Genomic DNA, 23,125 nt, shown 5'->3' with positions numbered 1-23,125 from the left:
AACTGAGGAATATTGGATGGCCAAGAAGCACCTAAATAAATGTTCAACATCCTTAGTCATCAGGGAAAATGCAAATCAAAACAACCCTGAAATTCTATCTCGCACCAGTCAGAATGGCTAAGATCAAAAACTCAGGTAAAAACAGATGCTGGCAAGGATGTGGAGAAAGAGGAATGATGGTCCATTGTTGGTCGGATTGCAAACTGATACAACCACTCTAGAAATCAGTCTGGTAGTTCCTCAGAAAACTGAACATAGTGCGACCTGAGGACCTAGCTATACTATTCCTGGGCATATACCCAAAAGATGCCCCAACATATAACAAGGACTCATGCTCCACTATGTTCATAGCATTCTTATTTATAGTAGCCAGAAACTGTAAACAACCCAGATGTTCTTCAACAAAGGAATGGATACAGAAATCTAGTACATTTACACAATGGAGTATTACTGAGCTATTTAAAACAATGGCCTTATGAAATTCTTAGGCAAATGGATAGAACTAGACAGTATCATCCTGAGTGAAGTAACCCAGTCACAAAAGAACACACTCACTGATAAGTGGATATTACCCCAAAAGCTTGGAATACCCAAGATAAAATTCACAGATCATATGAAGCTCAAGAAGAAGGAAGTCCAAAATGTGGATTCTTCAGTCCTTCTTAGAAGGGAGAAGAAAATACTCATGGGGGAGGGGGTATAGAGGGTGGGAGGGACTTCGGAGGAAGAGAGTAGAGAGAGGGGTAAAAGGGGGAGGCAGAACCAGGTATGGGAGGAGATGGGGATGATATACAGAGGGTTAGGAATTTGAACAGAGTTGTGTAGCAATGGGGGATGAAGAACTGGTGGTAGCCCAGCACATCCCAGATACCAGAAGAACAAGAAGCTTCCAGGGCACAATGGAGATGAGATTAGCTGAAATGCCCAACAAAGGGGAGGGAGAAACCGTAGAGACCATATCCAGCTTAGGGGATGGGACCACCCACTCATCTCCAAATTTTTAACCCAGAATGGCTCCTACCTAAAGGAAATATTGGGACAAAGTATGGAGCAGAGACTGATGGAAAGGCTATCCAGAGACTGCCAAACCCGGCGATCCATTCTATATACAGACACCAAATCCAGACACTATTCCAGATGCCAAGAAGTGCTTGCTGACAGGAGCCTGATATAGCTGTCTCCTGAGAGACTCTGCCAGAGTCTGACAAATACAGAGGTGGATGCGCACAGCCAACCATTGGACTGAATATGGGGACCCCAATGGATGGTTTAGATAAAGGCCTGAAGGAGCTAAAGGGTTTTGGAACCCCAAAGGAAAAACAATAATATCAACCAACCAGACTCTCCAGAGCTCCCAGGGACTAAACCACCGACCAAAGCATACATATAGAAGGACTTATGACTCCAGCCACATATATAGCAGAGGATGGCATTGTCTGGCATAAATGGGAAGAAAAGGCCTTGGTCCTGTGGTGACTCAATTTCCCAGTGTAGGGCAATGCCTGGATGGTGAGGTGAGAGTGGGTGAGTTGGGGAGCATTGTTACGGAGGCAAGGGGAGGGAGAAATGGGATAGGGGACTTCTAGAGGGGAAACCGGAAAAAGTATAACATTTGAAACATAAATACATAAAATATCCAAAAATAAATAAATAAATAAATAAATAAATAAATAAATGCCAAGTGCCTTTTTCCTGCCAAAGTCTTTGCTTGAGAGTAGTGATCAGGGCAGAGTGAAATAGTTAAAGAGTTCATACTCATGTTGCCTGCCATTTACTAGAGAACTAGGTCATGCCTCCAGTTCCCAAGACTTTCTTCTGAAGATACAGTGAATAGTGTGGTCCTTGACATATGCAGTGCTCAGTGATAGCTACTGTGCTTTTCTCTTCCCAAGTTACAACACGGATGCATGATTACACATCATTTCAGGCTGTAAAGGCAATGCACATGAAATTTGGGAAGGCCATGGAGAAGGGAGCAGGCTAGAGGTAGGTAAGCACTTTACTAAAGAAGATAGAGACAGAAGTGGGAGAGGGGAGATGCAGGCATAAGTAGTTGCTGTGTAGTAGAAGCCCTAAGGCAGGAGCTAGCCCTGTGTGTCAAGTACTGAAAGGAATGTTATACAGAGCACATGGAGTCATTTCTCCTCAACATTCATGATAGTTACTATGATACAGGGCATTTGTTTATGTGTTTGTCTTCACGTTTTAGTTCCAATGGACTTAAGATCTCAGCGTTGTTCTGTTTTCAGACCCTGATTCCTAAACTTTTTCTGAGACAGCTTATCCAGTCCAGTTTTCATCAAGTGAAAATTTCTTCTACAAATATGCTTACAGACTCACCCTAGATTACAAAGGAAGTTTCCAGAGTGTTCTATCTTTACTGATTTCAACCATAGATTAGGTCCTTTGATTGTGGGTGGAATTTAGATTGAAAAAGATAGCTCTGTCTTTCCAGAAGCATGGTAATTTGGAATGAGTCATTATCTTTTAAAGGAACAAAAACCCAGGTTAGGAAACACAGGTGCAGGTCTCTCCAGGGTCTGGCACATGTGAGTTTCCTCCCAATGTAGGTAGAAGAGGATCTAGAGGAAGAGGTTCCCTGGGCCAATGAATACCAAAAATAATCCAGGTAAATGAAATATCTTCTAAAAAATGTAATACTTCCCTTCTCATTATAGACATGGTATATAGTCGCTTTGGGGTATGGGGAGAAACAGAGAAGTAAAAGTAACAGGACAAGTGAAATTTGAGATAAGTCAAAGGTTAATGAACATCTCTGCAGAAAAGTAGAGAGACAGGAGGTCTTGGAACTGCTATTACACACACACACACACACACACACACACACACATATATATATATATATATATATATATAACATTTTTCAAATTTTATCAAAAGACAAAAGATGGGCCACATGTATAAAAGTTGTGTGACCTGCTCTCTTCACAGCTACAGGTATACTTGTATCTACAGCCTCCCTTCATTGGTTGCTTTGTAAGGCTCTTGGGGAATCTAGAAACAAAGAACATTTCTGTTGCTCTGAGATCTTTACATCTCAGCATGAAGCTCAGGAGATCTTTACAAAATTTGCTCACCATTAAACACCCAGAGACTACTCTCCTCATTCCTTGTTTAATGTGTTTTTTACATATGTATACAATGGTATACATTGTATACAAAAAGCCAAATCTTTAGCATGTTCTAAAGAACAGCATAGTTTAGCTTCTGCCCTCCCTTCCCCTTCCCCTTCCCCTTCCCCTTCTCCTTTCCCTTCCTGTCTCTCTCTTCCCTTTTCTTACTCTTTTCTCATTTCCCTTTACTTCCTGTCTTCCTTCCTTCAGTCATGCACTCTCTCCCTTTGCGCCTCGTTCTCACCAGAAGGCTAGAACTCCATCGACACTCACATTTCACATCTTCTTTAAGCCTTGAATTGTCTATAGGATTGGTCCTTCCTCCTCATTAAGAAATTAAACTAAGCACGTCACTACTGAAACAGCAGTGTGCTTACTTCAATAAGTCAGTCAATTGTCTTATGTAGTATACCAATAAATGCAGTTATAATGAACACATAGATACACAATTTAAGAGAACATCTGAGATACTTTTTCCTATTTTCAGTGTTGATGTCCTCCCACCCATGAACCCTAAGCATCCCAAACCAGAAGCGTCTGCAGCCCAGCTACGTGAAGGAGGTAGGTGATTGTTTTGGGAGTCAAGTTTCTTTTTGTGAAATGGTATGAGCCCTGAGTTGTTGTTCGCAAATGCGTGGCTAGACTCCTCAGGACTGAATGAGGTCAAGCATGGAGAGACATTCTATCTTTAAATAGATAAACCAGGGTTTGACAAATAGACCATAGAAACATTTGCCTGAAAATCACCAGGGAAGTTAAGGAAAGATGACTGTTGGAAATGTTGGACTAGACTAAGGTATTTCATGCACTCACGTTTTAGAATTTACATTGTGCAAGAACTCTATTGCTCCTTTCACTAGAGAGGGTGGAGCCTCATTGTCCGTTTCCAATCACGAGAGGGAAAGTGATGTACCAGGTAGCAGGCTTCCTTTGGCTCCAGGCATGATTTCTATACAAAAGGGGAGAAATCCTCCAAACTGTTCTAAAAGTGAAAGGTCGATGTGTCAGCCCTTCAAATTCTAGTAAATGGTTCACTGTGAAGATAAGTATCAGTGCTTGTCAGCGCCTCACAGGCCCTTTGAGAAAGCAAGGTGTTGCAGAAGGGGTTGTATGTGGACGATAGTAATGTATTGTGGAGCTCCAAGACAGGGGTGTCCTGGAGGACAGGGCTGTCATCTCCATCTCGCTTCCAAGATAGGCTTATATCTGTCAGTGGCAGGAAACACGATGTGATGTAGCATCAAGCTCATATGTGCCAGCACGTGCAGCTTCTGTGTGTAAGCACCCATCACACCATTTCCTAGAGAATGACTGTAGTGACGTTTCTAGAGCCCTGCTGTGCTGTCCACAGAGGAGGAGGATGCAGCTCCAGCACTTGGCCATGTAACAGCCCCTTCTGAGGATGTCTGCTTGTTTTCTGCTAATAGTTTTATATTCCCATTCCTAAGAAGCAGCCCCATTAATTGTGTGAACTACAAGCTCCACAAATTCAGGGTCTTCTCCTGATTATATGTTTCCAGCAGAGGAAGAATTCAAACAAAAAGTACTGGCTTTGAGCTCACAATGTGCTAGATGACTGGGGCTTTATGTCCTGGGATGGGGGCTCTGTGTCAGGAATAGACTGCATACCAAATCGACATTCATTTGATACTTGTTGAATTAAAATCGCTGGCTGTGAAAGCTGCCACCTTACACATGGCTGAATTTGCCATTGGGCGGAGTTCTGGGTTCTTCTGCCCCTCCCACAAGGGGAGGCAGATGCATGCCTTCATTTCCATTTAGATGACATTTTTTAATCTCTTATAGTGGGGCATCTACTATTAAGTCTTACATCAAATTATTTTAGGGCTTTTAACATCCTCTACTGAATCTACTGCCATGCTGATGGAGCCAGTTCCAGAGATGTGTAAGCCTCTAATTTAGGAATGTACTTGCTGGAGGCCCATTCTGGTTTTTATAGTAGCCTATTAATAAAACATCATCAGATTTAGAATCTTAATGTGAGGAATGTAAAGCTTTGAGGGTATTTTTCCCTTGTTCCTGTGATGCATAGACTACGGTGTTCTGTGTCTTTTTTTCATTACAGTATTCAAACACTTGTGTTCTGTTCTCCTTCCCAGCATTGCCACACTGTGAGGGCTTATGACACTGTCACCAGATGTGTATAGAGGAAGAGGCTGGTGGGTCTAGATGCTGTTAGAAATTATATGCCATTTGCGAGAAAGAAGGTAAAGGGGATTGTCCTGGAGGAAAACTTTTATTAGGAGAGATGATTTTATGGCCAAGGTGTATGCGTGTGTGATATAATGAGTCTTGACCTGGAAAAGCTTGAGACAAAACAAAGAGTCACAACACAGGCAATATGATAGGACCTGGGAGTGGGAGGGAGGAGAGAGAGAGAGAAGAGGGAATGAGAAGAGACTCACACAAAGAGCCATGAACAAGACAAAATATTAAGGGCAACATGATAAGGCCTAGAAAAGAGAGAGAGAGAGGAGAGAAAGAGAGAAAGAGAGAGAGAGAGAGAAAGAGAGAGAGAGAGAGAGAGAAAGAGAGAGAGAGAGAGAGAGAGAGAGAGAGAGAGAGAGAGAGAGAGAGAGAGACTTCCCTTCAGTTTTCCTAGTGGAAAACCTCTTGAGAAAGATGAATGCCATGGGTAGTATAATTAAGTCCTGAAGGAATAAAATCTTTTACTTTTATAAACTGGCAAAAGATGGATGGAGTTCTACACCATGTGACCTATCCCACATGCCAGGATAGGAAACGGGTAGTATGTGTGGCCTAAGTACAAAGTTGCTATAGTTCTTTGGTGATTGGGAGGGAAATGTAGGCTTGCTTTTCACACCTAGGCATGAGCCAAAGGCATTGCTTGTTTTTCCTTTGTCCCAAGGCTGGGGAGGAGAATTTGATGTGATTTTTGTAAGAAGGGGGGGAGCGTAGCTAAAGAGTGATGAGCAGGATTCAGGATATGCTATGAATCAGTTGAAAAGTCAACCTTTAAAATATGACTTAGACAAATAGAACCCCTGAAATTCTGGTTTGATTTATTCTCGGGGTGTCACTGGAGCCCCAAAAGGACCTCTATCTCAATCAAAACAATCCAGAAGAGACGTACTACACATAGTATACAAGACCTCTTATTACAGAGTGAAGTAGGGTTACCTCAACTATTATGAATAGACCACGGCCAAAGGGTCTACACTTTTAGGCTTGCTGAATGTTATTTCTTAAAGTTTCTATAGCAGGGAACTTGCTCCAGCCAATGTGATTGACAGACCTATTTGGATTAACTCTGAAGCTAAGCAACAAAGTATATCTTTGTTCTTTACTAGAAAAGCTCCAATAGATAGTAATCGTATGATTTAGGGGACAGTTGAGAATGCCATCTGTCTACCCAGGTCCAGAAAACTCATTCTTTTACAGGTAATCAAAGTTCTGCCATTTGAGCCTCGGGTTTTACAAGTTGTTCACCATGAGGAAAATATCAACCCCAGTGACCTTCGAGCTTGCTAATATTTGAGTGCCATCCAGCAATTGAAGAGATAACAATAACATAAATTTTCAGTTAACATACAAAGGAACCAGTTTCATTGAAATGTTCTCAGACATACTTTGAAGCAGTGATTTGAGGGTATTAAAGTTTTACAATTCCCTATCCAGAAAGCATAATATGTTTTTAAAGATTCATTTGTTCATGTATTTGTCCCAGTGAATATGTTTGTGCCACTTGTGGTGTGTGCAATGCTTGTGGAGAGCAGAAGAAGGCATTGGATCCCCTGGAGCTGAAGTTAAAGGCAGTTAGGAGTCCCTATGTGGGTGATTCAGCTCTTCCGGAAGAACAGCCAGTGTTTGTAACTACTTAATTTCAACTTTGTAGCTCTTCGGCATGGCATTTGCATGGAACGAACTGTGTGGATCTTTTCATAGCTGACAAAAACCAAAGAGAATCTACTTAGTTGCCCCAGAAAATCCAGTACTGAAGGGCAGATGCAGGCAGTTAACAAAAACGTGTATGACTCCAGCACATTCCTCACTGTGATGTGTTTTTGCTGCTCAGCAGAGGAGGTCAAAAGTTAAAGTATTCTAAACGTCTTTTGGGAAGAACAGGAGTCAAGACGTGAACCTTCCTGTGTTTCTAATTGCATTCTCAGACCATGGCGCCAAGCCATCTTGTTGCTAAGATCCATTGCCTTAAGAAAATGGAATTGGATGGCACCTGCCTACTGCTCAGTGGCACATATCAAAGCCCAACTGTTTCACCTTGATTTTTTTTCCTCCTCCACCAGATGGAAAATTGGGCAATTCCTCAATTAAATGTCACCAACCCTCATGCACCCCTAGCAGCAAATGCCTCATTTCTCAGGGGTTTGGCAAAATTTCACCTCTCTGCTCTCTCATTTTCCCTGACTCAGCACTGGAAAAGTGGGGGCAGAGATGCAACTTTTAGCCTGGTTGCTTCTTGCTCTTAAGACACTCGCTCAGCAGAGAAAGCAGTTTTGCTGCTTGGAACAGGCCCATTGCTTTTCACATGGTGCGAGACTGTGGAGCGTTCCAATTCTCATTCATAATTTCCACCCAACTGGAGCAGACCAGAAGGAAGAGATTTCTCCTTTGAGTTGTAAATTGACTAACCAGCCCAGCCCTTTTTTTGAGACAAATAGCTCGAAACCCCAGGCTTTTTAGATAAGGATCCTTACTATGTTTAGAGACCAAAATTGTCCTCCATTTCAATAAATGTTACCATTTCTCTCTCACTATTGTAGCAACGTTAGTCAGCAAATATTTACCCGTGTCTACCAAGATCCTGAGACTCTAGAGTAGCTCAGAGACATGCAAAGGTACTTGATTTCATGGGAACTGTCAATGATCAACCAAGAGGGGAGTTTAAAGAGCTGGAGGCTGAGGCTTGCAAGACTTTAAGAAACACAAGCAATGTTGTGTTTCTCAAGGAGCAGTTGTTTGTTGTGAAGCCATAGGGCTTTTTGGTGAAATTAGGATTAAACCAGGGTCTTTAAGAAAAGGCAAACTGTGATCTCCCACCCCAGTCCCCACTGAGGTAGCTAATGGTTGCTAGGAAAGGGGTAAATTTTTTCATTGGTTCAGGCACATTCCAGTGAATAATCCTCCCATCTACACTCCTACAGACAACTGCCTTTGTACACTTGGGGTCACACAGACACACACACACACACACACACACACACATAGAGGTATAAATGCACAGACACACAAAGACATGAAAATAAGTGAGTGCTTGTTGTGGGCAAGGAGAGAGAGAGAGTAGGAATGGGAGGAATAAAGGAGTGCTGGAGGGTGACTATGACCAAAATACATGTATGAAATTACCACGGAATGAGTGGAAAACATGCTTTAAAATGGAGACAATTGATTGAGAAAGAATAGAAACTTTTGTGTAGGAATTTAGGAACAAAAATAACTCAGTATCACACACAGGAACCTAGCAAACGTACCTCAGCAAACCAATTAAGAAGCATTTGTGCAGTCCCAAGCTGGGCTAGCAAGCATACTTAGCCAGGATGGCTTTCTATGTAGGCAGAGGGTGAATCTGTCTCTTCCTGTTGGGAGGAACTTGATTTCACAATGTGACATCATTGACTAATTGGAATATCAGGTCTTTTGGTTGACCTCACTAAATGCCAGGTCCCTGACAGGCATCTAGTGCGGTCACCAAGCATCATTTAGAAATGTATATCCAGGGCTGGAGAGATGGCTCTGTAGTTAAGAGCACTGACTGCTCTTCCCGAGGTCCTGAGTTCAATTCCCAGCAACCACATAGTGGCTCACAACCATCTGTAAAGAGATCCGATGCCCTCTTCTGGTGTGTGTCTGAAGACAGCTACAGTGAACTCATATACAGAAAATAAATCTTAAAAAAAGAAAAGAAAAAAAGAAGTGTGTATCCAGAGGCTATAAAGGTTCTGAAGACTTTGAAACATTCAGGATTATAATTTGATATGACTTAGTATTCTTAGAAAAAGTTAAGTGTAACCCAAGGTACCAAAATAATTCTATATTAATATATTAATATGAACTTTGTATTTGATTATATTAAATGTTTCTTTTTACTTTCAGAATTTTAGTGTCTATGTTACTACTATTCTATTTCAAAAATCTTTTTTATCATTTTTAAAAAGATTTATGTTATTTTTAAGTATATATCTGAGTTTGTGTGTATATGCACACACGTATGCATATATGTGTGTAGGCCAGAAGAGGGCATCAGATGCCCTGGAACTGGAGGACAGTTGGTTATGAATCTGACATGGGTTTTAGAAACCAAACTTGGGTGTTCTGCAAGAGCACTGGCACACTTACCCACTGAGCCCTGTCTTCAGCCCTGATCATATTCTTTTTTTTTTTTTTAATAAGGACAAATTTTAATTGGGGCTGGCTTACAGGTCAGATGTTCAGTCCATTAACAACATGGCAGGAAGCATGGCAGCATCCAGGCAGACATGGTGCTGGAGAAGGAGCTGGAAGATCTGCATCTTGATCTGACTACAGGCAGCTAGGAGGAGGGCTTCACAGTCACCCCCATAGTGACACACTTCTCCAAGGCCACATGAACAACAACAAAGGCACACGTCCTAATAGTGCCACTTCCTGAGCCAAGCTTCTTGAAACCACCACAGCTTCCCTGTGGGCCATGGGAATTGAACCTGGGCCCTCACAAAAAAACCAAACCAAACCAAAACAAAAAACAGTTGAAGTATGTCTCTGAGTGCCAGGCCAGGTTATAAAGACTTCAAATGAGGGGCATCACGCAATATTTGTCTTTCTGTCCCTGGCTTAGTTCCTTAACATAATGGCCTCCAGTTTCATCCCTGTTTAACATAAGGATGCTGATGTAAGGTTTTCATTACACTGTTGTCTTTGTTCCTTTGTTTGGGGGTTTTGTTGTTGTCTTTTTTTTTTTTTTTGTTCTTGTTATTTTGTTTTTATTTGTTGAGGATTTTTTGTTGTTGTTTTGGTGGCTTTTTGAGACAGGGTTTCTTTGAGAATTTTTCACTGCCATGGAATTCAATATGTAGATCAGGCTGGCCTTGAACTCACAGATCTGCCTCCTAGGTGCTAGGATTAAAGGCAGGCAGCAGCATCACCCAGTTATACAATTTTGAAATTAACACTTAAACAATTACTGCTTCAGTTTTTATATATATAAACTGCTTCAATATACATATATATATACACATCCTTAGCTTTTACTTTTTATTGGATTTTTTTAATTTATTAACATTCTAAATGTTATCCCCTTTCCTTGTTTCATCCATAAATCCCATATCCCATCTCCTCTCTCCCTTCTTCAATGAGGGTGTTCTCCCACTCATCCACCCACCCCTTCCCACCTCCTGCCCTGACATTCCCCTACCCTGAGGGGGTCTACCCTTGGCAGGATCAAGGGTTTCTCCTCCCATTGGTGCCAGACAAGGCCATGCTCTGCTGCTTATGCAGCTGGAGCCATGGGTCTGTCCATGTGTATTTTTTGGATGGTGGTTTAGTCCCTGGGAGCTCTAGTTGGTTGGTATTGTTGTTCCTATGGTGTTGCAAACCCCTTCAACTTTTTCAATCCTTTCTCTAACTCCTCCATTGGGGACCCCATTTTAAGTTCAGTGGCTGGCTACGAGCATCAGCCTCTGTATTTCCCATGCTCTGGCAGAGCCTCTCAGGAGAGAGCTAAATCAGGATCCTATCAGCATGCACTTTTTGGCACTAGCAATATTGTCCGAGTTTGGTGCCTGTAGGTAGGTATATGGGCTGGATTCCCAACTACGGAAGTCTCTGGATGACGTTTCCTTCACTTTCAGCTCCAAATTTTGTCTCTGTATTTCCTCCTAAGAGTATTTTTCCCCTTCTAAGAAGGATTGAAGCATCAACACTTTGCTCATCCTTCTTCTTGAGCTTCATGTGATTTGTGGATTGTATCTTGGGTATTCTGAACTTTTGGTCCAATCAGTGAGTGCATACCATGTGTGTTTTTCTGTGATTGGGTTACCTCACAAAGGATGATATTTTCTAGTTCCATCCATTTGCCTATGAATTTCATGAAGTCATTGTTTTTAATAGCTGAGTAGTACTCCATTGTGTAGATGTACCATATTTTCTGTATCCATTCCTCTGTTGAAGGACATCTGGGTTCTTTCAGGCTTCTGGCTATTATAAATAAGGCTGCTATGAACATAGTGGAGCATGTGTCCTGGTCATATGTTGGGGCATCTTTTGGGTATATGCCCAGGAGTGGTATAGCTGGGTCCTCAGGTAGTACTGTGTCCAATTTTCTGAGGAACCTCTCAACTGATTTCCAGAGTGGTTGTACCAGTTTGCAATCCCACCAACAATGGAGGAATGTTCCCCTTTCTCCACATCCTCACTAGCATCTTTTGTCACCTGTGTTTTTGATCTTAGCCATTCTGATTGATATGAGGTAGAGTCTCAGGGTTGTTTTGATTTGCATTTCCCTGATGACTAAGGATGTTGAACATTTCTTTAGGAGTTTCTCAGCCATTCCATATTCCTCTGTTGAGAATTCTTTGTTTTTTTTTAAATAGGGTTATTTGATTCTCTAGTCTAACTTATTGAGTTCTTTTTATATATTGGATTTTAGCCCTCTATTATATATAGGATTGGTAAAGATCTTTCTCCAATAGGTTGGTTGTTTTTTCCTAAGACAATGTCCTTTGCCTTAGAGAAGCTTTGCAATTTTATGAAGTCACATTTGTCAATTCTTGCTCTTAAAGCATAAGCCATTGGTGTTCTATTCATGAAATTTTTCCCAGTGCCCACTTCAAGGCTCTTCCCCACTTCTATTAGTTTGATTGTATTTGGTTTTCTGTGGAGATCCTCGAACCACTTGGACTTGAACTTTGTACAGGGAAATAAGAATGGATAAATTTATATTCTTCTATATTCTGAACACCAGATGAACCAGCAGAATTTGTTGAAAATGCTATCTTTTTTCCACGGGTGGTTTTAGCTCCTTTGTCAAAGATTAAGTGACCATAAGTGTGTGGGTTCGTTTTTGGGTCTTCAATTCTATTCCACTGATCTACCTGCCTGCCTCTGTACCAATACCATACAGTTTTCCTCACTATTGCTCTGTAATACTGCTTGAGCACAGGGAAGATGATTTCCCCCAAAAGTTCTTTTATTGTTGAGAATAGTTTTAACTATCCTGGGTGTATTGTTATTCTAAATGAATTTACAAATTTCTCTTTCTAAGTCTGTGAAGAATTGAGTTTGAATTTCAATGGGGATTGCATTGAATCTGTAGATTGATTTTGGCAAGATGGTCTTTTTTTTCCATTTTGTGACTGGAGCTACTTGCAGAGTGGACTTGGGCTGGTTTAGAACTCAGAGATTCACCTGCCTCAGCCTCCCTGTAAACAGAATTAAAGGTGGGTGCCACCATTCCCAGCCAAGATGGTCATTTTTACAATATTAATCCTGCCAATCCAAGAGCATGGGAGATCTTTACATCTTCTGAGATCTTCCCTAATTTCTTTCTTCAGAGATTTGAAGTTCTTGTCATACAGATCTTTCACTTGCTTGGTTAGAGTCACATCAAGGTATCTTATGTTATTTGTGACTATTGTGAAGGGTGTCATTTCCCTGATTTCTTTCCCAGCCTTTTTATCCTTTGAGTAGAGGAAGGATACTGATTTGTTTACATTAATTTTTATATCCAGCCACTTTGCTGAAGTTATTGATCAGCTATAGGAGTTCCCTGGTAGAACTTTTGGGGGTCACTTAAGTATACTATTCATATCATCTGCAAATAGTGATAGTTTGACTTCTTCCTTTCCAATTTGTATCCCTTTGACCTCCTTTTGTTGTTTGATTTCTCCGGTTAGGACTTCACGTACTATATTGAATAGGTAGGGAGAGAGTGGGCAGTGCCTGATTTTAGTAAGATTGCTTCAAGTTTCTCTATTTAGTTTCATATTGGCTACGGATTTGCTGTATATTGCTTTTGCTATGTTTAGAAATGGACCTTGAATTCCTGATCTTTCCAAGACTTTTAACATGAAGGACTATTGGATTTTGTCAAATATTTTCTCAGCATCTGATGAGATGATCATGTGATTTTTTTTCCTTTGAGTTCATTTATGTAGTGGATTAGGTTCATGGATTTCCATATATTGAACCATCCCTGCATCCCTGGGATGAAGCCTACTTGAACATGATGGATGATCATTTTTATGTGTTCTACAATTCTTTGCTTTTAATTGTACCAGCTTGCCAACTCCGTCTATCTGTTTTGGTTCTGTAGAAAATACCCCCCCTCTCTTCTCCTTTCATTTCCTCCCCAATATTGATGATTGAACTTAATTTCTTAGACCATGTCAAACAAGTATGTCTCCACTGAGCTAGAGCCTCGGCTCTCTCTCTTTTTATTTGTGTAGTTAGTTTGACTTTGTGTTTTGATGTAGGATCTTACAGTGTTGATTATATATAACCTGAATTTCCAGTCCTCTTGCCTTAGCCTCCCTGGGATTACATGCCTGATCCAAAAACATACAATTCCGCTCCCTTTTTCTTTGTCTAATTTTTTCAGTTGGTGTGCAATTTATGCCCATCAGTATGGTATGTTCTCACCATGTATTTTAGTGCTCTTTTCCCACTTTACTTCCTCTATATACTTCCTCCCACACCCTGATTCATAAGCTTCTACCCCTCAGCCTTCTTTCTACTTCATGTTGTATCTAATACTATTGTCCCCATCAGTCCCCTCTTATCACCTCCCCACCTGCTGGTTTACACTAATTGTTTTAAGCTTCCTAAGGATGTACACTCATTTACATACATATACGCTTAAAATAAGGAAGCTTCTGATAGACTGTGCGAAGATATACCAGTGTCTGACATACACTTGTCACTGTGACGTAACTGACATCTGTGCATGTCATTTCTAAGTGTAACCCACTAAAATAGTGAGTTTCTTCTATGTGCATTGGAGAAAACCAGAAATGGGGTTATTTTCACCTCTTGATGATTATTGGATCTCCTCTTGCAGTTAATACCATGGGGTAGGGCGAGATCAACCTACTTAAAATAAGAACTCGCTGGAAGTTATGTTGACAGAGAATCTTTTGAGAATTGTATGGTAAGTGTAATTCTTTTTCAGCAAGTTGCAGTGGCAAATATTCATTTTTCTCTTGCACTTACACTACGGTTGCATAACCAAGAAAAGATATTTCAGGAGGTAATTTTTGACTATCTGTTTTAATGGGAACATATTCTTCTAGGGGGAAAAAACTCCTAATTTATCTGAAAATTTTGACCTGAGGTAGCACAATGCCTTGTAAACGTACGAAGTTGGTTAAGTATTGATAGGACTTAAATTGGACATGAATCTCTTTCATACTCAGAGTCATACAGCCTAAGTTCAACAGCCAGAGGGAGTTTGAGCATTTAATTCAGTAGGTAGGTAGTAAAACCAGCCATGAGGAAACTATGCTAGCTCATGCTTAGTGGAATAAAAACAAAATAAATGGGTAAAATAACATTGACTTCTGGGAACTTAGCTTACCCTAAGGCATACAAAATTCACTTGAATTTTATTCTCTCTTAAAGCTGTGGGAAAGAATGTCCAAAGCCGCCCCTAAACCCCTTCCATTTTAAAGGACACCATTATGGCCCAGACTCAAGATTCAAAGTTAGAGAGTGTCTCCCTGCAGGCTTCCTTCTCCCTGTAACTGTTAGGCTCCTTTTGAAGGTAGCTTTGACTCCTTTCAGTAAAGTATCCATCAAATATGACAACTGTTACTCAGCGTAAGAGACTGTGGAAACAATTTTATAATACTGGAACAGAAATTAGCCCATTGCTAAATAAATTTGGACCAGTCTGTGCAAATGGTACATCTACACAGAATCTTTAAAGCATTCAAAACTGTGATCCATGGAAAATAGCTTGGGAGCCCAGCAGTAAGGAAGTGATTAAATCAGCTCTCCTCTAGGAATCAAAAAATATAGGATATTTAATGATATAGAAAAATATGTGTAGTATAATACACAAAAGTACTACTATATTACAATACAGTCTCACAGATATATGCATTGCCTAGTACTAGATAGAGCAGCCGCTTTTCAAACTCTTTCCCAAGATAACTTTCCAAGTAGTTCAAGAACTTGATCCACACAGAAGAATACTAGAGATCCCCAGGAACCATATAAATGCCAGCCATGTGTTTAAAGTGCTCTGAGAGTGAATATAGGGGATACCTATCTGGATAGCCAAACTGGTTTTTATTTGCTTGCTCTGTGTTCAATAGAGAGACCCCTGCCTCAAAATAAGGTAAAGGATGATCAGAGAGACTTCTTAGACACATACATACACTCACATAAATGCAAATTGTAATCATACACTTTCAAGTGTGCCAATTCACATGCAAGTGCATATATATATATACACATATATATATACATATATATATATGAACTATTATGCTGTGCAGGCACCAAAATCCAGCAATATTTGTAAGTATTAACTAACTGAAAATGACCTTAAAGTCTAACCCATCGAGTCACTGGAGCTCCTTAGAAAACTGGCAGGAGGGACAATTGAGCAACTCGGTCTGTTGAATTAAGGTGAAGATGTTTTATATAAGAGGAATGAATGATGCATGTTAAATAGATGAGCTTAAATAAAATCATATTGAATGTGATTTTTAAAATTAGTTTGAATTATAATGACTTTATCTATAAATAAAGTTCTAGGACTGATCCAAGGATACAATTAAAGAACAGAGACCACCACGGAGTTTTAGAAATATTATTAATGTAGGTCTGAAGTAGAAAATGTGGGAACTGGGTATGACCTATCATGCAAAGTCAGAAAACACTGTAGATACCAATGGCTGCTGAGACTGCATTACAAAGAATAAGGAATTAGCTTATTGGGGTTCCTGGTAGGCAGTGATGGAAAAACCTTTTAGCATCATTGTAATAGCCACAATATTGTAAAACTTATACTTTTACATTTATATATTTATAACTATTTTAAGGGACTCGAGAGATAGACCAGGTGTTGCGAGATCTTCTTGCCCTTCCAGGGGTGTAAATTTATTACCAAATATCTAAGTAAGCTGACCTACAGTTGCCTATTAACTCCAACTCCAAGAGATGTGACATCCTTTTCTGTGCCCTTTTAGTATCTGTATTTATGTTCTATGTACTTACTAAGGCACACATATGCACCCACAAAAAAAAAAAGAGGATGGTTTGAAAAAAATCAGTGATTACCTAAGGAATGGCTAGACACTAAGTAATTTTAAAATTTAATAAATAAAAACAAATTTGAAGAGAAAACTAATAAAGAGAAGGGTAGAGTCAAACTTCTACCTTGTCTTCCCTGTAGCGACATAACTCAGGGGAATCATGTAGATGGTGAGGCAAAGATATGCTTGTTGGAAATATCAAAGCAATCAAAGGGGAAGAGAATGGGACCATCTACAATGTCAAATGGAATCATCCATCCACAAGGATTCTTCAAGTTGCGAACATCAAGAATGAGTTCCTTCGTTCGTATGTGCTTCTTCACAGTACAACGCACCATGACTTCCAATTTATTCACTGCCCCCAAAATTGAAACAGGCTTTTCTCAAACTGCAGCTATGTTAAACACAGATGACAGAGGAACATGGAAAGTAATCCTTTCTTAATAATATTCATACTATGGGATGCTTCAGGAACACACACAACCTAGTTTCATCTAAAAATATTTAGGAAAGAAGCTGAGGTAAGAGGCACTTGGAAACTGTAGTTTGGAAGTGAACAGAAGCCAGTCAGCCTTTAATCATAGTTAATATGCATGGGAATCACCTGGGATCCTGTGCAATGGCTATCCTACTTCTGTTGCTCTTGGGAGATAGATCATCTACCAGATGATGCTGACTCAGCTCCTCATCAATCACACTTTGAGAAGTTAGGTTTCAAGGTATGCTCTGACCTAGCACTGCATCGAAGTCAGTGATTTAAACCCTTGTTTTGAAATACTTCTAAAATATATATGTATATGAATTACAGATACTCTGTGGTACCAGTCTCTAACTGTTGAGTTTGTAGATGGAACAGTGGTGCTAGCTCACTCTAATAAGGATAATGGGATTGATATCCACTATTGAAATGAGACACTATTGGGGAATAGCTTTAGACACCCTAAAGGAAGGAGGAAAATACAGGACTGTGGATGAAAAATGGTTGGCCATGAATTAATTGTGCTGAGTGATGGACTCATTAGAGCTTCTTACCCTAGGCTGACTGGGACATATTTGAAAAATTTTATGAGCAAAGCTGTTTTTAAATTATCAGATATGCATAAAACAAAGAGATTAGATGAGTGCGCTCTTTGCTAGCTCTATATTCCTAAAACCTAAAACGTTTCAAAATGCAAAACTTTCTGCATGTCCACATTTTACCACAAGTAGAAAAAATCTACCTGATGATTAATAGCAAAATGCAGATGCACAGAATTTTTCAATAAGGCCACTTCACTTTTGCATGCAAACTTTATTTCAAGTACAAAATAAGGAAACATGTTTGCCTAAAATTACCCCAAGGCAATATGTGTATATGCATATATATGCACATATGTGGTTCTAACCTCAAGATATTACATTATGTATGTATAACTATTTTAAAATCTGAAACAATTTACAAACCAAAAGAGAGTTTAGATAAGAGATAGTCAAAGTGTGTTCCTAACAGGGATATAAGGCTCTGTTGTGGTTCATTTCTACAGTTTTACAAATCTGCCCCGTGTGTGTGTGTGTATGTGTGTGTGTGTGTGTGTGTGTGTGTGTGTGTGTGTGTGTGTGTGTGTATGTGTAGTGCACTTGTTACTTGTTTTTTAATGTAGAATGACTGGTTGTTCTTTGTTTCTGAGTGAAGCTCCATTGATTTAACTGTTCTAGCTGGCAAATGGCAGGACTTGTGGCAAAACTAAGACAGTTAATGTATTTTTCCCCTTCAGAGTGGTGCATAAAGGTAGGTGAGTTGATTAAGTGCCTACTTTGAAGGAAGTTTTTTGTTTAGAGGAAACATTGCCATCCTTTCTGAGGACACAGCCTCCTAATGAGGAAGGGTTTGAGAAGAGGAAGAGGAAAGATGGGGCGATTTGAAATAAGTATTTGAGGCTTCTCTTTTGCAGAAGGACATTAAGTAAAAACAAATTCCAGCAAGCATTAAGATGACTGTTTTGGAGTAGCATGTGGATTTGAGGTCCTGGTCACACAAAGCATGTAAGGAATGCGCCATCCTTTAGCCACACTTTCACTGGGGATGACAATGAATCCTGGCCACTTGGATTTCCTGATCTGAGACCTTGTCCATATGACTTACTTTATCTAAACCTGAATTCATAAAACAGGGAAGCAGTGAGGCCTTTCCTCGTGGTGCCAGGAAAGCAACATGTTCGTGCATAAGACGATGCTGCACATGCAATAAAGGTGCACGCCATTTCCTGTCAACAGGAAGTAGAATGTCTATGTTTACACGTAAACCAATCTACAAACCATTGCCCATTTCACTGATATTTTATCTTCCTATTTGTCTTCCTTTCTCTTCTTTAGTTGGTAACAGCCCTCAGATTTTGATTCTCTAACTCTGCTCCTCAAACCTCTATTTAAATGCTAGAACTGTGCCCAGAAAGTCGATCGCTTGTAACTTTAGTTTCTGCCTTAAAGGATGGGAGAATCAAAAAGTGAAGTTACTGCACAATGTTAATAAATTAAAACTTTCCCTAGAAATCTTGCAAATTTCTGGATGTAGTTTTAAGGTACACAAACTGAAGTGCCAACTTCAGCTCTGCCAGGTAACAACAGAAGCAATGTGCATAACTGTTAATTAAGAAGGAAACAGGAAAGGGGGAGGCAAAGAAATGTCTTTTTAATGGCAAGGGAAAAAAATGAGCATATGTAACAAATGTGTAATGTGTTATTTGGATCCTTCCAGAGACCATTCGACAGGTGTGGGGACATATGTTGAGATGGTCTGTCAACGTCTGTTAAAATAGGTGTTTAACTAATTGTGGCATAGAAATCTGTCTGTGAAATGTCTTTGATGATGATGTATCTATTAATTTCTAATTTCATGTCCTGGGGATGAAGAGCAATAGCTACACAAGCATGAGGACCTGAGGTTAATTCCCACCCAAATGAAAAGCTGACTTTAGCTATGTGCATGCCTGAAATAACACTGTAAGGAGCAGACACAAGAAGACTGTGGGGCATGCTAGCTCAGCAACATACTAGTTCCGGGTTTAGGGAGAAAAGCTCTATAAAACAATAATTTGAGGGGAGAATAAGCAGACTCCTCCTTTGGCCTCTCAATCTATGTGTCTTATGGGTGCAAGTGCCAGCAGGTGTACATGTGTCTAGAACACAGTTACACGTACATGTACACATGTACTTAGACACAAAAAGAGAAAGGGAAAAGGAAGGTTACCAAAGGGGGTTATATGCAGTTACATCAGGCTGGGTCATTCTCTCTATTACCTACTTAACTTATTCTCATGCTACCCTACAGGGCACTGGTTTTTTTAAAGGGTGTGTAATAGTCAGTGTTCTATTTCTTTGAAGAGACATCTTGACCAAGGCAATTGTTATAAAAGAAACACTTAATTGGGGGCTTGCATACAATTTAAGCCATTACTGTCATGGTGTGGAGCCTGGCTGCAGGCATTCTAAGCATGATGCTGGGGAAGTCTTAAGGAACTACTTCCTGATCTGCAGGCCAAGAGAAAGAGAGAAACAATAGGTAGGCTTTTGAAAACCTCAAATCCCACCCAAGGTGACACACTTCTTTCAACAAGACCACTTCTCTTAATCCTTCTAATCCTATCAAAGAGTTGCACCCTCTGGTGAATAAGTATTCAAATGTATGAGCCTCTGGGGGGCCATTTTTATCCAATCCATTACAAGGTAACTAAGTGGGATATTTAGAAATCCAGGTTTTATTGTAAGAAATTCAAGAGGAATTTTGATGGAATTAGGTGGAATGTTCACTGTCATTATTCATTGATGAGCCTACCATGCAGATGAGCAGACAAGATATCTTATAAAATTAAACATCAAAGCCTTCATTTCATCTGTAACTCTAGTCAAGGCTCTTCATCACACCCCTTCTATGAAAGTCTTTTGTGTCGAAAGGTTCTTAGGAACTATGACTTGAAGAGTCTAATAAACATTTATAAAGGACCGAAATTCTTACACACTAGACCCGGAGTGGAGGAGATGCTGTAAGGAACATCTCATGGAAGAATGAGTGTATGGTCGAGCCTTACAAGGTGAGTGAGATTCATGTAGTAGATGGACAGAAGGAGCCTGGGGTTGGAGTGAGAAAGAGGAGGAATGTTTGTTTTCTTGTGGCTTCCAACTCTGTGGTATATGCATTAGTTTGCTTGTACACTGTCTTATAGCTTGACAATGAAATGTCCCCTACAATGTCATATGTAGATGGTTGATCTTCATCTGATGGTAGTGTTTTGGGAGTCAGTATAAAGTTGAGGAACTCTAGCCTAGAAGAAGAAAGTAGGTCCCAAAAGAAATGCCTTTGAAGGTTACATTTGATCCCCATTCGCTTCCCTTCTCTGCTTCCATGTGCCCCATATCAATTACCTTCCTCTTCTCTCTTCTCCCAAAACAACAATGAGTCCAGCCACACTGATAGAGCCATGAGCATCATTTAAATAGTCTCAGAATAAGATTCGTGGATTCATGTGACATCTCAATTGTGACTTTAGCTATCAGAGCTGAGAAGTTACTAAGACTAAGTTTCTGCTTGGCAGAATCTTTCTTAGCTTTCAGAGCTCTCTCAGATATGACCTACTATGTAAGGTCATTCAATTAAATCGGACTATAATTTCTAACTTTCCTCTGATGATTCTGAGTTTGGAGAGAAGAAGGCACAGGGAATGTTTAACAATGGCTACTCACAATATAGACAAGTAGGAACTTTTGAGGTGGAATTTTGTAGTGTGATGATTATGGATAAAATTATGTTTACCATAAACCCGAAGGAGAGAACACTGGATGTTTCATAGATACAATAGATGTTTAGGGAGAAATATTGACTATATTGACCAAAAGCAACTTATGAAAGTAACAGTTTATTTTGGCTTATGGTTCCAGAGGGAGAGTCCCTAATGGTAAAAAGACATGGCAAAAGGCAATGGGAACAGAGAGGTAGCTGATCATATGTCATCCCACAGAAGCAGGATGAACAAACTGCAAATGGAGTTTATAACTTCATAAACTCTTTTTTAAATTATGTTTTTCTTGAATATTTTATGTATTTACATTTCAAATGTTATAACCATTCCCCCTCCCACAGATTCAATGAGGATGCTCCCACTTAATCTACTCATTTCCACACCAACACCCTGACATTACCCTATATTGGGGAAATGAGCCTTGACAGGACTAAGGGCTTTTCCTCCTATTGATGCTGGACAATGCCATTTTCTGTTACATCTGCGGCTATAGCTATGGGTCCCTCCATGTATACTCATTGGTTGGTGGTTTAGTCCCTGGGAGCTCTGGTGGGGTCTGGTTGGTTGATATTGTTGTTCTTCCTATGGGGTTGCAAACCCCATCAGCTTCTTCAGTTCTTTCTCTAACTCCTCCATTGGGGTACCCTTGTTCAGTTCAATGGTTAGCTGCAAGCATCCTCATCTGTATCAGTAAGGCTCTGACAGAGCCTCTCAGCAGACATCCATATCAGGCTCCTGTCAGCAAGCACTTCTTGGCATCAGCAATACTGACTGGATTTGGTGGCTGCATATGGGATGGATCTCCAGGTGGGGCAGTCTCTGGATGGCCTTTTCTTCGGTGCCTGCTCTACTCTTTGTCCCTGTATTTCCTTCCATAAGTATTTTGTTCTCCCTTCTAAGAAGGATTGAAGCATCTACATTTTGGTCTTCCTTTTCCTTGAGCTTAACATGATCTGTGAATTGTTTGTTGGATATTCTAAGTTTTTGGCTAATATCCATTTATCAGTGAATGCGTATCATGTGTGTTCTTTTGGGACTAAGTTACCGCACTCAAGATGATATTTTCCAGTTCCACCCATTTGCCTAAGAATTTCATAAAGTTGTTTTTAATAGGTGGTGAGTGGCACTCAATTGTATAAAATGTATCCATTCCTATTTTGAAGGAGATCTGCAATCTTTACAGCTTCTGGCTATTTTAAATAAGGTTGCTATGAACATAGTGGAGCATATGTCCTTGTTATATGTTGGAGCATCTTTTGGGCATAAGCCTAGGAGTGGAATAGCTAGATCCTTAGGTAGTAGTATGTCCAATTTTCTGAGGAACTGCCAGACTGATTTCCAGAGTGGTTGTACCAGCTTGCAATACCACCAACAATTGAGGAGTGTTCCTATTTCTCCATATCCTCACCAGCATCTACTCTCACCTGCGTTTTTTTTTCTTTTGGAGCTGGGGACCGAACCCAGGGCCTTGTGCTTGCTAGGCAAGCGCTCTACCACTGAGCTAAATCCCCAACCCCTCACCTGCGTTTTTTGATCTTAGTTATTGTGACTGGTATGAGGTGGAATCTGAGGGTGATTTTGATTTGCATTTCTCTGATGACTAAAACTGTCGACCATTTCTTTAGGTACTTCTCAGCCATTCAGTATTCCTCAGTTGAGAATTCTTTATCTCTGTACCCCATTTTTAATAGAATTATTTGATTCTCTGCAGTCTAACTTCTTGAGTTCTTTGTATATATTGGATATTAGCCCTCTGTCTGATGTAGGATTGGTAATGATCTTTTTCCAATCTGTTGGTTGCCGTTTTGTCCTATTGACAGTGTCCCTTGCCTTACAGAAGATTTGCAATTTTATGAGGTCCCATTTGTCAATATTTGATATTAGAGCATAAGCCATTGGTGTTCTGTTCAGGAAATTTTCCCCTGTTCTGCCTCTGTGTTCAGGTCTTGTCCTTATTTTCTCTTCTATTAGTTTCATTTATGTG

General features: G+C 40.1%; 1 protein-coding gene across 3 annotated transcripts in view; it reads left to right on the top strand.

The window, feature by feature from the left end:
* Window positions 1–23,125, top strand: part of Sgcd (sarcoglycan, delta) — a 981,842-nt gene that overhangs the window by 348,585 nt on the left and 610,132 nt on the right. The window contains exon 2 of one of the 3 annotated variants that reach the window (XM_039086546.2): window positions 3,622–3,695. The exons of the other annotated variants lie outside the window; for them this stretch is intronic. The gene's annotated coding sequence lies outside the window, so the exon portion shown is untranslated. The remainder of the gene's footprint in view (window positions 1–3,621; window positions 3,696–23,125) is intronic. 3 annotated transcript variants of the gene reach the window in all.

This window comes from Rattus norvegicus, chromosome 10, assembly GCF_036323735.1.
Source record: "Rattus norvegicus strain BN/NHsdMcwi chromosome 10, GRCr8, whole genome shotgun sequence".
Lineage (NCBI taxonomy): Eukaryota > Metazoa > Chordata > Mammalia > Rodentia > Muridae > Rattus > Rattus norvegicus.
This window is presented reverse-complemented; position numbering and strand designations above follow the sequence as displayed.